This window comes from Stomoxys calcitrans, chromosome 4, assembly GCF_963082655.1.
Source record: "Stomoxys calcitrans chromosome 4, idStoCalc2.1, whole genome shotgun sequence".
Taxonomy (NCBI): Eukaryota; Metazoa; Arthropoda; class Insecta; order Diptera; family Muscidae; genus Stomoxys; species Stomoxys calcitrans.
In genome coordinates this window covers 10,001,368-10,016,450 of record NC_081555.1, presented here as the reverse complement: position 1 = coordinate 10,016,450, position 15,083 = coordinate 10,001,368, and the positions used below count along the sequence as shown (strand labels likewise).

Sequence of the window (15,083 nt, the reverse complement as noted above, 5' to 3'; positions counted from 1 at the left end):
CAAATTTGGTTCAGATGCCGAAAAGCCTTATACAAGTAACAGTTTAAAATTTCTGATAATTCGGGATATAAATGAGGCTTTTATTGCTTAAGATACTAGATCGGCAGAGAGGTCTATATGGCAGCAATATCTTTATGTGGTCTGATATGGACCATAAGCGGTTCAGGTATAGGGTAGCCTAGTGTAACTCAATGTTCCCAATTTTAGCCAAATCGGACAATAAATGCGCCCTATATGTGCTTTAAAATGGCAGATTGATCCATATGACAGCTACATCTTAATATTGTCCGTATCTGAAGCGTGTTCAGTTCGGAAAATGAGTGGCCTATCCAGCTAACTGTATTAAATTTCAGTGGAATTGGGTAATAAATGCGGCTTTTATGGGCTTAAGACTCTAAATATGCCGACCGTCCTATATGAAAGCTATATCTAAACATAGGCAGATGTGGACTTTTCGTATTCTCGGTTCAGATATTGGGTGACATACTGTAATTCATGTTCCAAATTTCAGCTAAATCGGGTAATAAATTCAGCTTTTATGGATTTAGGACTCTAAATTGGCGTATCGGTCTATGTGACAACTATATCTTAATATGACTCGACTTGAACCATATTCGGTTCGGATGTCGACTGGGCTAATAAAACTCACTGTTCTAAATTTCAGCGAATTCGGGTAATAAATGGCCCTGTAATAGACTTCAGAGCCGGAACCGGCAGATGGGTCTATATGAAAATTATATTAAATATAGTCCGATATGGGCCTAATATAGACTAAGGGCCTAATAAAAACCACTCACTAAAATTTCAGTGAAATCGGATAAAAAAATCGGCTTTAATGAGCTTAAGACCTCGAAACAGCAGATTCGTCTATATGACAGCTATATATAAACACGAGTCGATATGGGTCATATTCGGACCAAATATCGGAGGCAACTCTCTGTTCCAATTTTCAACGAAATCGTACAAGAAATGAAACTGTTATGGGCTTTAGACCCTTAGTTGGCAGATCGGTCTAAATATAAGACAGCTATACCCAATTATTGTCGGATTTAGCCAGTTCAAGTACTTAACCCGCGTAAGGAACAAAATACGAATATTTGCCAAATTCCAGCTCAATATCTCAATTTTTGAAGAATTTGTTTGGACAGTCAGACCTACGGACATAATTGAATCGTCTTAGAAATTTACGACGATCAAAAATATATATACTTTGTAAGGTTGGAAATGGATATTTCAATGTGTTGCCAACGGTAATGACTAAATAAATATCTATCGCTTATCCTATGGCGTTGGGTATTGGAAAGTTCTATAAAATTGTTTGTTTGTTTTTTTTCTTTAATATGAAAACCATCAAATGCAAAATGACACTGATAAAATGACACAAATTTCCCTGTAGTTTTATTGCTTCTTTTCTACCCATTTGGCCGTTAGTAGGTTAGTTCAATGTACCCTTTTGCGTTTGATCTACAACAACAATTTTATTCATGTTTTTCATTAAATTCCCAACCATTTAAAGTAAATCCTAAGCAAAATATTTATAGTAGATCATACGCAATAGGGTACATTTAATAAATAATAGTTGTTATACGCACCCTTGAAAAATTTTTCTTATTGTGTAATATTAGTATTGATTATACGCAATATAGTACAATTACTTAATATCAGACCCTCGGACTAAAGAATATGAGACTGACATGATTGTTCTTCTTTGGGGTTTTTTTTCCAATGATAACTGACTTATTTTAAAAATTATAAAATTATTTTTACTAAATATTTAGTAAAAAAATGTTAGTTTAAAATTACTAAGTATTTAATAAAAAAATAGTTTAAAGGTAGATACGACAATTAAAAATCCTGAACATTTTTGAAGCACCTCAAAAACGCCCAATTTTTGGTTGTTAAGGAAAATAATAATAAAACATTTTGTTAGAAACTCTAGTTATTTATATCCTTGAATTGAGAAACTAAAAATATTTATACATGTATATTCTTTCTCACATGCATACATGTGATTGTTATAACTATTAGTACACCACAAATATTCGTGGCGTATGAGTGCCACAAATTAATAACGAGCCAATGAACTCTGAACGTATAAGTATTATTAATTAAAACGACTGCTGTTGCTCATACACTAAGTAGTGTAACAAGTGGTTTTCGCTTCAGGCATTTTATCAAAAAGATTTACTGATTTACGACTATTACCACCATAGCTTAAAAATACAAGCTACATTTTCTCCGTAAAAGAATAGTTTTGTAGCATTGCCAGCTTGCTGGAAGAACCATCAAAGGAAAAGTGAAGAGTTGTTGTTATTTGCTGTCCTTTGTCAAAGTCGTTTTATGCTCTTGTATTGTATACACAATAGAAAGGCAACTGAAAAAGAAAACACTGGCTCATTAACTGTGAAAAGTGAGTATGTTTTATACTAGCATTTGTTACGTTGCTTTTCGAAGCTATTTCGCCCACTCGAAATGCCAAAAGCTATTGTATGTCATTTTGTAGCGTTATTTTCTCGTTTTTCATTTGCAACAAGCTGAACGTGGCAGCAACACGAGATTGTTTCTTATTCAAGTCAAGCGACCTGATTTTGTTGCAATACTTTGTTCATGGACAAAAGATGTAGGTGGGATTTATATGGACTATGATTTTCAACATTTTTTTTCGTATTGCAATGAAAAGTGAAGGTGAAGAAATGGTTATCTTGAAGAGAATTAAATCTTTAGAGAAAAGATTTAAGTATAAATTGAAATGTTTCTTAGAATGAAACCTTATTTGTATTAAGATTTGTCAATGAATTTAAACTTAAGTTTGTAAACATAGCATTTGGTATGACTTTAAAATACTCTATGCAATATGCATGAACATTTTTAGATAGTTTTTATATTCTGTAGATGCTGCCATTGGTACATATTAGTATTTTTAATACCAAGCCAAGGTTGCGTATAATCTATTGCTTTTAAGTTTTGGTTTATGTTTTGCTTCTGTTTCGTTTATGGGTGGTAAGGGTGTTAACTTTTTTATTTGAAGTTTTAGTATATATTTGTATCCATTTGTTTGATGAATGGTTTTTTAACTTTTCATTAGTATCAGTTATTTCGATAGATCTTCAGTTACCCTTGGCATTAAGTATTAAGCATTCAGTATGGCTAATAGCTGGCCAAGGTTGCGTTATTGACTATTTTTAATGTTGAGATTATTTTTGAAACCAACTAATGGATGGGGTGTAAATTAATTGTTAAACATTCTCGTGATTTGTCTATGGATAATTTTTTGTTGTATTACAAATAGCGGATTTAACAACGTATAAGTATTATTAATACTGAGTCAGTGGTAAGCATGATTACATTTTCAGAAACTAGAAAGATAAACACTACGAACTAAAATTGTCCTAATTTATTAAAACTACCATCATTGCGTATAAGTATCATTAATACGAAGCCTAAGGTGCGTATGATTTATATTATTATAATTTTTTTCATGTTTTATACCGACCTTTAGAGGATGGGAGGGTATACTAATCTAGTTACTCCATTTATAACACCTCGAAACATTGATCTGTGACTCCATAAAATATATATACCTTCTTGACATCTATGATCTACTTATGTTCGTCCGTCAATACGTTTTAGCACTTCTAGAAGCCTCAATTTTTTCGATTAAGTATTTTGTTGTGATTTCCAACATCCGTGGTTAGCAAGGGGCAAATGGGTTTTTAACCTTACTTAGCTGAAAATTTCCACAAAGTATTTTGTTATGACTTCTAACATCCGTGGTAAGTATGGTACAATTGGGTGTATAACGTGATAAAGTTCCCGATTTTATTTCTGGAGCTCTTGGAGGTCCTAGTTTTTAACCGATTTGTCTAAAATTTTGCACGTAGAGTTCTTTTACGGCTTCCAACAAACGGTGTATGACTTGGTATAAATCCCATATAAACACAATCCCCGATTTAGCATATTTAGCCTCCGAAAGCCGCAATTGTTATCCGATTTCGCTAAAATGTTGCATGTATTGATATGTTTTGACTTCCAATATCCATGGCAAGTACTGCCCAAATAGGTCTACATCAAGCCATGCTACAGTCTTTAAAAATACAGATATTCAGCTGAAACTTTGTACCGATTTCTTTTGTATCCATAAGACGATGGGCTATTTTGGACTATATCTTTAAATATCCCCCATAAGGGCCGATTTCCCGATATCAGGTCATAAGTCCATTTAATCCGCATTTACTGTCGGACTTCGGTGAAATTTAGCCAGTGGCTTGCGATAAGATCATCTATATCCGAGTATGGTCTAGACCTAGAGTAGAAGATGCAAATAGCTGGATCGTTGATTGTCGCAGATCTTGCTATGGAATCAGTGAGACCTCCACTGTGTGAGATTCTTGCAAGGATGGACGCCTTCTACGATGACTGCGGGAATAAGGTGTGGGTTGGTGTTGAATGTTGTATGGCATCAAAGGCCCTGTGGCCGAGTATTTCGCGAAACAGGCCGTCGTTATCCTGGGGCTGAGAAAGCATGGCTTAGGACTGACAATAGTAGTCTTGAGAAGAGATTGCATAGTCAGGTATTTGAAGTCGCTAGGTGCAGGGAGAGGCAGACTTCTGCAGGACGTGCGATGGCGAGAATTAGAGACATTTATGAGGAGAAGACACGTGATATGGGAGAATACCTATTGCCCTCTCGCCATTCTGGAGTTCTGTATAGATCAGAATTGGCTGACTGGAGCATACTCTCGACGGTGAGTTTTTCTTCTTGTCTTATGCGTTATTTTCGTTTTCTGTCTTTATTTGATGTCTTGTATCGTTCTGTGGTATATGCTAATCAAATTTTCCTTTCTTCTCTTCTACTTTCTTCTAGGGTGAACACAATGGACTTAAGGTCTCCGAGTGTAGATGCTAGTAACCTAGGTCTCCAGTCACGTGCCCTTCTAACCTAACCTAACCTATGGTCTAGATCGCACTACATCTTAAAGTAGCCTCCATATAGACCGATCTCCCGATCTTATACCCATCTTCAGATCGGTCTAAATGTTGACATATCTCTCATACAGACCGATCTCTTGATTGAAGGTGCTTCACTAATTAATGACACATTTATTAACAGAGTTTTGGCACAGCGAGTTGTGTTAGGCAATACCTCAATATCCATGCCAAATATGATATGAATCTGTCTATATTTCGTCTGTCTACATAGGGATCATATATGGCGATCTCCCGATCTGAGGTCATGTTCGTCTCGGGTTTGGTCCTAACCGGACCCTATTTCGATATAGCTGTTATGGGCTCATAAATGGTGCATTTTTCACTGGATTGCGATGAAATGTGATTCCCGGTCGAACTTACTACCTTTTTACTTGTTTAAGTCAATAGTTTTGTATCTTCCAAATTTAATTTTCCATCACTTTATATTGTCGTCTCTTTGTGCCTTCCATCTTCCCTTGAAATATTAAATCTTAATGTTTTTGCTTAACATTTGATGCCTTAGGCTGAATGCCTATCACAAATCGGCCTTGAAATTTGTACTCCCCTCAACCCATGCACATAGAGAATACTCAAACAACTATAAAATGAACATGTATTTCATTTGAAGCTATGCATGATGATGCCTCTTTCGTCTCTTTGGCAGCACCCTTTTGTCAAATGTATGTGCCTTGGAATGCCTAGCAAAATTGCAACTGATGCAAATCTATTTCATTGCTCTTCGGGGTTCTCTGTTGTTGTTTGTGGAGCAACACTTGTTATGAAATCTTTTTGGAAAACCTACACATTCCTCCTCTCCCTCAAAAATATGGGACTTTGAATATTGTTAAAGGATTCTAGGTATTATTGAGTATTTACAAGTCAAGTAACAAATATAGTTAAATGTTTGCCCCTGTTCCTTAGTGGAATGTTCATGGGAAAAATTTGTATTTGCAGTTCAATGTATGGCTTTTGATGATAACTTTCCTTTAACCTTTTAAAACTTCCTTAAGCACTTTCTTTCATTGTGCTACATTTATTACCGATTTGTAAGCATTTCCGCCAACCTAATTAATATTCCTTGACATGCATTGCAGAAACGCTTGCAATTTTGACACAAACTTTTGGCAGCAGTAGATTAAGCCTCATTTGTCTTATGGTATATATTTTAGTTGACGTTAGTTTATAGCGATTATACTGTTGAGTTGGTTTTGGAAAACTAAGGGAAATTTATCTTAAGAGTTTTTAGCAAGACTGACATAATTTAATGTCATTCTCTAAAGCATATATACTTTTTTTTTATGTTCTGAATTTCCTTTAAGCAGGGAAATTAAAAGAAAAACCAACAATGTAAGCGGTTAGAACGTTTGCATGCTGCCGAGTGTACTTTTGCAACTATTTTAAAGCATGTACATCGATGCGTATAAGTGTTTTTAATACATATCCATCAGAGCGTATGATTGATGATAATTTCTCTTTGTCAATCAAGTAAGATTGATGTTTAAGCTGCTTGTTTTGATGCTGGGAATTTAGGTTAGTGAACAGGAAATGTTGACACATTTGTTGATACATTTGGTAGGTTTTTTCAATGTTTAGTTAAATTTAAAAAATTAACACCACAATAAAATAAATGTGGTTTTGTGCAGCACAAGAAAAGATTTATAGGCTTCGGTGCAGATATGGAAAAAATGTGTAACTGTTAGCTACTTTGGAGACTTTGAAATCCATGCCGGATATGATATTGGGTTCTTAAAAGGCATATTTTCATAACATTTGTATGAAATTGGTATCAGACATCCATAGTATGATTGGAAAAATGTATAAAAACTCAGGACTTTAATGGTTACAGCATATCAATACATTAAAATACCCCTTTTGTCTATAGACAAAAAAAAAAATATTTTTAAAAAAGATTTTCTAACCTCAACGACAAACGGTGGCACAGATATGTCTATTCAACAGTTCCGTAGACTGGTAGCAAAATTTAAACTAATTATAATACTGGGAACCATAGTAAAAAGTTTTAGCAACTACAGACATTTGACAGAAAAAGTTTTTTCTTACAAAAAATTCATTTTGTAAAACATGTTTTTTCAGCGTTGTATGTCATCCAGAGAAAAATGCACCTTATGCATTCATTAACCCAAAGTAGCTATATCCAAATATGGTACAATTAAAATCATACTCAGCGTGCACGTTCAAGGGCCTAACACAGCTTACTGTGACCAATTTCAACTAATTTGCGTAATCAATTTGCTTTTTATGTGGCCAAGATCTAAAATTGGGAGATCAGTATATACAGTGGCATAAATAAGTCTACATACCTTGCCGTAAATGGCAGGTTCGTAAACTGAGAGTCACGTAATAAGGATATGATCTAAAGCCATAAATATTAGCATTGTTATTTTCCACAAATGCTTGTGAGATTTGTGAGGTACTATGCCATTTAAAAACATGTTGTTGTTGTAGTAGCTACATTTGCATGATAATCATATCGGACATCATAGGCACTCAGTATTAAGGCAGGAGCCGGTGCCGTCCGACCTCTTACTGATTCTTGCCACTCGATACCGCTGATACATATTCCCAACCTGTGTACGCGTCCTGTTACTCCTAGCTGTTCGTGAAAAAGACCGAACACCACGCAGATCGGAGTTCAAAAACTTCTCCCAAAAGAGGTGTCGCTCTGCGGCATGCCGTTCGGACTCGGAGGTACCTTAGCATTGAGCTTAAAAATTGAAACAAAGAGCACTTATTGCTATGTAAGAAAATTGTTCCTGGCCCTTACTGGAGAGTTCATGGGCAAGTTTGTAAGTCCTCTGGCCTTAACGGCCAAATTGTTTACTCCTTCATTTCTTCTTTCTCCCAGCATCCAAACCATTCGGATCAAGGGGTCTTTCTCCCAGCATCCAAACCATTCGGATCAAGCGGGACTCATGTAAATGCAAATTTTGCCAATGTTAATTTCACTAAGAAACAGGAGCAAACTTCTCACATATCAATGAGTGCAGTCCGATCATGCAAAATTCATAGTATGCGTTAATCACTTTCTTATAATTCAAAGCCTTGCGTTATCTCACCGTCCTGGTTTTTTTTAGACCTGATGGTCTTCTTACTGTATGTTTTGATGTTGATGTTCGTCGTCCTCAATTTAATACCATACCACTTCATGCAATTAAGTTAACAAATGGCAGTTCTCTATCAATCTCTCCATTCAAGACCCAGTTTTAAAGTCCTCACCGACCTAGTTGTTAAGGCTACGATGGCCATATTACAATCCTTAATGATGTTCACACACACAGAAAAAAAGTATATTTGATTTAAGTTCATTCTAACTTTTATTAAAAATGCATTTACTTTCATTTAAAAAATCCGCAATTACTTTTTGGGCAACCCAATATGATCACCGGGTCTCCACTTATAGGACTGTATTATGGTCAGGCAGTTGAAAACAGATCTCAGTTCCTGGGTCCTCAACGTGGACTCCCAGGGCCACTCTGTCCTCTTGTGTACTATGAACTACCAAATGGGAATACCAGAGTTTTGTCAATGAAAACCCGTGCCACTGGAAGCAGTGTCTCGCATTCGACTTCTAGTACCGTCTCAGCTACCCGATCTGAAACCTCTTCCAGACTTCGTGGACTTAATTCTCGGGCGATAATTAGCTCCTACCATCTACCCATTCTCCCATCGCCTTAAGGCCCATAGTAGCTGCCTTATACTTAATCTGTATGTCTATGGGTCGTACGTCTAGAATAGTCATAAGTCACTGGAGGTTGCAATTCTTATGCAAGAATATAAAAAAAATTTGTTCGATTCTTTACTGCCTTACTATATAGATACCTTACAAAGAACCTTGAAAATTCAATGCTTGGTGTAGAGTTCATAAGTTTCGGCCTGGCCGAACTTGGAACGCTTTTACTTGTTTAAAAATGGGTTTCTGTAGTTATTCACCTCTTAATTAAACAAAACTTCTGAATAAATGTTGCGAAGGAGTTATCTGCATAAAAGAGTTAGAATGTGATGACGATCAGAAAAGGTTAAATTAATGGAATTTTACCAAGACCAATATTTTAAGTTGCTACAAACGGAATGACGAACTATTAAGTTAACCTCCATTCTATGGTGGAGAGTACAAAAACTAATTTTACTAAAGCCATTCTAACCATGAAAATGTCCACATAAAACCGCAATTAATCTGTATTATTTCCACATAATCGTATGTGTAATTAATGTTAATTTAATCATGGATAATTGCCTAGACAAACCAAACTTCTGCCAACAGTTTAAAATAAAAATTAAAATAAAAAAATAAATAAAGACATATAGCAAAGTGCAAAGTTCACATAATATTGACATAAACAGAAACAATATAAAATATTAACAATTAAATACACATAAAATATTAATTTAATCAGTGACAATGTGGGTCGCCACATACGACAATATTTTTTAAAGAATTTTTTTTTTTATACAAATAGGTGAAAACATTAAGGCTCATTAGTTAAGCTTCAATGCTTCAATTCAATGACACAGAGTCATATTAAATTTCCTAACACAAATCAATCATAATTGTCTATTATACTGATTTTTTTTTGTACATCCTCATGGCATCATCCAAATATGAATTTGTCATCCTAATTATTTCTGATTGACATATTATCCGCACAATATGATTTAATGAAGTTTCTGCAATATTTTAAATTGAGTCCGAAATAATGGGTTGCCCAAAAAGTAATTGCGGATTTTTTAAAAGAAAGTAAATGAAATTTTCATAAAACTTAGAATGAACTTTAATCAAATATACTTTTTTTACACTTTTTTTCTAAAGCAAGCTAAAAGTAACAGCTGATAACTGACAGAAGAAAGAATGCAATTACAGAGTCATAAGCTGTGAAAAAATTTGTCAACGCCGACTATATGAAAAATCCAGCAATTACTTTTTGGGCAACCCAACAATATTTTTTCAAAGCCTCGGCGTTGGTTTCCCATTTTTATCTAAATCAGTAATATGATGTTATTGCCATTGAAATTATGTTAATAATTATAAAGACAGATAATGACCATAATTATACACCAACAATAATGGCAAAAAAGCTTTTCTTTAATTTTGCCACACACACACATGGAAACGACCACAGCTTTTAAATTAGACTGTGGACAAAATATGTAGAATTTTTTATAATAAATGCATTGTAATATAAACTGAGTGCAGTGTGCCATTTAATTAGCCATGTAACTCTATCATTATCTATGTGGGTGGAATTGCAAAATGGCAAATGAAACACACACACAAAAAGTCTAATTAAAATAAATACGATTTTTTCCCCTAAGCTAAGCAAAAAGGTGGTACTAGTTAATTTATCTATTTGTATTGCAATTACCATAATTTTAGATAAATAGCAAAAAATTTATCATTACTTCATAATTCAACAGTTCAACAGTTCTTCCCATGGCCCTAATGAATTCACATGATGAGTTTACCTGCAGCAAGCAGGATAACTCACTTCCATTTTGTCTTGTGTAAATACGAGTGCCATAAAAAGCATAACGAACCAATTTGATTTATTTCTATGTATGAGTTAGTTTGTTTGTAGTATGCAGTATGCATTAATGCATTGCATTCAAGCAAGTATTTCATACTGGCATATCCTTAATGCTGTACTTGCTGTTGGCGTTTCCTGTGCTTTTTTCGCACTCTTGCCATCCAAGAAACTTTTCACTTTTACTTAACGCTGTGAGTTCATAAGTTCAGTAAGGAAATCTTTACACAAGTATTCACCCCAAGAAGCCGTAATATGTTATAAGCATATATGTGCCCTTTACCCTGTTTGGATTTTATGACCTCATTAAATCCATAGATAAGAGTCAAGGGAGAAAATGGTAGAAGGAGTGGCGGGAAATTCAAGAGGGATAATAAGATTTAGAAAAATTATTATCAAGGAGTAATACTTAATAATGAATAAAATGTTACTTATTTATATAAGTACACATGCATTAAGTTTAGCTGGAGGGAACTTAGGATAGCCACCACCATGGGATAAGGACCCTCAATCAGGTGTTTAAATCAAGTCGATTGAAGTTCGAACCTGACCATATTGATTGGGGATATCTATGGGATAAGGACCTTTTATCAGGCGTTTAAATCAGGTCTATATATTCAAATATGGTTCCACATTAACCAGCTGTTTAAATCAGGTCTATATATTAAAACTAGCTGGACAGGACCCGCTCCGCTGCGCCTTCTTGTACTTTATATGGAACAAAATTATTATTTGAAAATTTATTTTCGACAATTAAAGAGCCTTTAGTGAATACCATGCTACGAAAATAAAAAATGTATATCGCTTGCCTAACAGAATAACAATATAAATGCCTTTATATGAATCCTATATGATCTCTATTGCTCTACGAATTCGCTCGGATGGTATAGGTTTAGGTTTGGATGTTAGATATACTCCATTTTTAATGCAGATGTACTCCATATTTGAGTCCAATATTCTCATAATGTCCGATTTTGGGGTGTTTTCGGGGGTTAAGGTGTCCCCCAGACATTTGGGCCTAAAAAAAATATCAGCATCGAGCTCTTCTCTCATATAGCACTTAATCCAACCCCATATTGCCATAGGTTTATGAGATGAGGCGTTCCCCAAATACTTGGGCCCAATATTGGTTATCAAATTCGATTTCTAATCTCAAACACCTTTCATTTGAGCCACATAGCGCCATAGTCGGTAAATTTGTATTATTTGGGAGGAGTTTTGGGGAAAGGAATAACCCCCAGAAAATTGGTCCCGAAAGTGGGTAACAATTTCGGGCTCTAATCCCCAATACCTTTAATTTGAGCCTCGCATTGGCATGGTCTGTAAATATGCCCGATTTAGCGGTGTTATGGAGAGTGGGGTGGTCCCCCAAACACTTAGCCTTGAAAATATATCAGCATTGTGCTCTACTCTCAACCATCATTTATTTGAAACCCATATTGCCACTGGCTTCAAAATTAGATACTAAATTCGTTTTCTAATCTCAAACATCTTTCGTTTCAGCCCCTTATTGCAAAAGTCAGCTCTACTCTCTTTAAGACCCAAATTGCCATTTGGGTGTTGTTGTGGGGGCGGGACGTCCCCTAGACAGTTGGTCCCGAATGTTGATCTCAGATTCGTGGTCTACTCTGAAATACCTTTCATTTGAGCCCCATATTTCCAAAGTCGGTAAACATGACCTGTTTGGAGGATATTTTGGGGGATGGGGCGGCCACTCAGTGACTTAGCCCTGAAAATATATATCAGATTTGTGTTATACTTTAAAATACCTCTCGATTGAGTTCCATATTGCAATGGTCGTCAATTACTTCCTATATGGGTGGTGTTATGGGGTGGCACCATAGGTACTTTTTCCCGAAAATTAATATCAGATTCGTGCTTTACTCCCAAAGACATTTCATTTGAGCCCCATATTGCAATGGCCATAAATTCTTCCTCTTTGAGGGATGTTTTTAGGAGGAGGTGGTCCCCCAAATACTTGGTCCCACATTTGGAGATCAGATTCGTATTCCACACTCAAATACCTTTTATTTAAGCCCCATATCATCCTGGTCAGTAAAAAAGTCCTGTATGGGGGGTGTTTTGGGTGTTGGGATGGTCCCCCCATACACTTGATGCCACATTTATGTTTCAGATTAGTATTCTAATTACAAATACCTTTCATTTGTGTCCCATATTATTGTGATTGGTCTATAAATATATTTGGTGGGTTTTGAGGGTGGGGCGGCCCATCAAAAATTTGGATAAAAAGTTTTTGTTTTTAGGTTACTAACAGAGAGCACACAAGATTTCGCTTAAATGGCACCACCCATCACCGAGATCTGGAGATCCTGAAAATTGGGTTAAGGGGGAGGACCTTAACCCAATTGAACTCCTGGAAGCCGCAATTTTTGTCCGATTTGGTTGAAATTTTGCACGTAGTGTCCAACAACTGTGCCAAGTACGATCCAAATCAGTCTATAACCTGATATAATTCACATATAAACCGGCCTCTCTACCATCCTTGTTCGGTTCCAATAAGCTTTAATTTTTGCTCGTTTGACAGAAGTTTGGCATGTAGAATAAAATTATGTCCTTCAACTAAATTTATTTTGTATACATTTTTAGCAGAATCCATGGTGGTGGGTTCCCATGATTCGGGCCGGCCGAACTTGGCACGCTTTTACTTGTTTGGTCTAGGTTGGGTTGAAAAGTGCATGCTGCCATGGACAAACACCTAAGCCATTAGTCGGCTTGTTGCGAGCTAAGTCAGGATTTCGGTGTTACTAACAAAATTCCTAATGTTCTCCATTCCAAGCCCTAAGTCGGTTTATTATTCTGGTATTGTGTCTTCTCCTAAGTGCAGGTGTCTGTTATCCGCGATAGCCGGATAATGACATAGGAAATGTGGTAACGCACTGTGGGATAGAATCGAAAAAAAATTTATAAAATCTGCCGTTTGAGAACGGGTATAGATATCTCCTTGAAATTTTAAATGGTACAAAATCAGCATTTTTGTTGTACATTGGCTATGGAGCCTGACAATTTTGTTAGGTGCAAAAAAGTTTTTTTCAGGGGACATATGAAGTAAAACAAGTAAAAAGTTGTTAAATTCGGCCGTGATGAACTTTATCCACTGCCATGGATAAATTAATCATTCTCTTTACAACAACTTCACTACCATATCCATAGTAATATGGAAATGGGGGCTGGTCTGGATCATATTTAATTCAGGTCCCGAGAACTCTTATACAAGTCACAGTTTTAGCGAAATCGGGCAACAAATCCATTTTTATGGCATTAAGACCCTTCGTTGGAAGATCGGTCTATATGACTGCTAAATCTAAACATAGTCTGATCTACACCATATGCTGGTCGGATGACGGGAGGCTTAATACAAGTCACTGTATCAAATTCCAGATCCTTAATCGGCAGATCGGTCTATATGGCAGCTATATCTATATATAGTCCGATCCGAACCATATTCTAGTCGGATATCGGGAGGTTTTAATCAACTCATAATTTAAAATTTTATCACAATCGGATAATAATTGCGCGGTTTTTATGGGCTTAAGAACCTCAATCGGCATATCGGTGTATATAGCAGCTATATCTAAAATTTTGTCCGATCTGAAGCATATTTGAGTTGGATGTCGGGAGGCTTTAAACATCTTACAAACTGTAGAACTTTTAGCTAGATTGTCGGATTTGGGAACTTTAAGAGGCAAAGTCGTTGTACATTTTGTCAGCAATCCATTAAAATGAAAATCGAACCACTAATGCCATCGTAAATAGCAAAATACAAAAACTAATTCGCCCCAAATTCCAAAAAAAAAAATTAAGTAAAAAATTACCGAGACCAGAAAAGATATTGTATACCTCAAGTGGCCTTTTTTGTAGGGATTTTGGAGCACTATTCAGCAAAAATATTTTGGAAATCGTGCCACAAATGAAGACTTGGTAGCCCGAACAAGCCTTCGTAACGCCTAGGTAACCAAATTCAGAGCCCTGCCGGACCACCTAGTTCCGTGAAATTTCGTAAATGATCTCGGTAACAACTCAGCTTTAACCATTTCAAATTATCCCTTTCCGTTCTCAAATGGTACATTTTTTATTAGTTTTTTTCGTTCTCCCACTCTACATTGTACGACTGCCAATTCTGAATAGTACATCACAATTCGATTGATTTAGGAGAAATTCGAAAAACAATCAATAGAAGACGAATGATTGTTCACCATGACAATTCGAGTTTTCACTCCCTCAAACCTGCGCCTTTTTGACCGGCCAAAACATCGAATTGATGGATCATGCCGTGTACAGCCCTGTCTTGGCTGCCAATGACTCAGTTTATATTCCCATACATACAGATAAAAATGCGTGGTCAATATTTTTTTTTGTGCCAGAAAATGCTGTTTAAACTTTCAATAACCATGTTTTGGTTATTGGAAAATGTGCTTCAACAATTGACTTAAGCGCATGCAAAAATCATGCTGGAGAATACTTTGGAAAACAACAAAACCATTTTCGATGGTAAAAATTTGCATTTTCATTGCTAGGCTAGAAATTTGTATACTAGCCCTCATAGGCAAATATCCA

At 35.8% G+C, this 15,083-nt stretch overlaps 1 protein-coding gene across 7 annotated transcripts in view; it reads right to left on the bottom strand.

Moving 5' to 3' along the window:
* Window positions 1–15,083, bottom strand: part of LOC106081415 (PDF receptor) — a 168,689-nt gene that overhangs the window by 42,962 nt on the left and 110,644 nt on the right. The window lies entirely within an intron of this gene.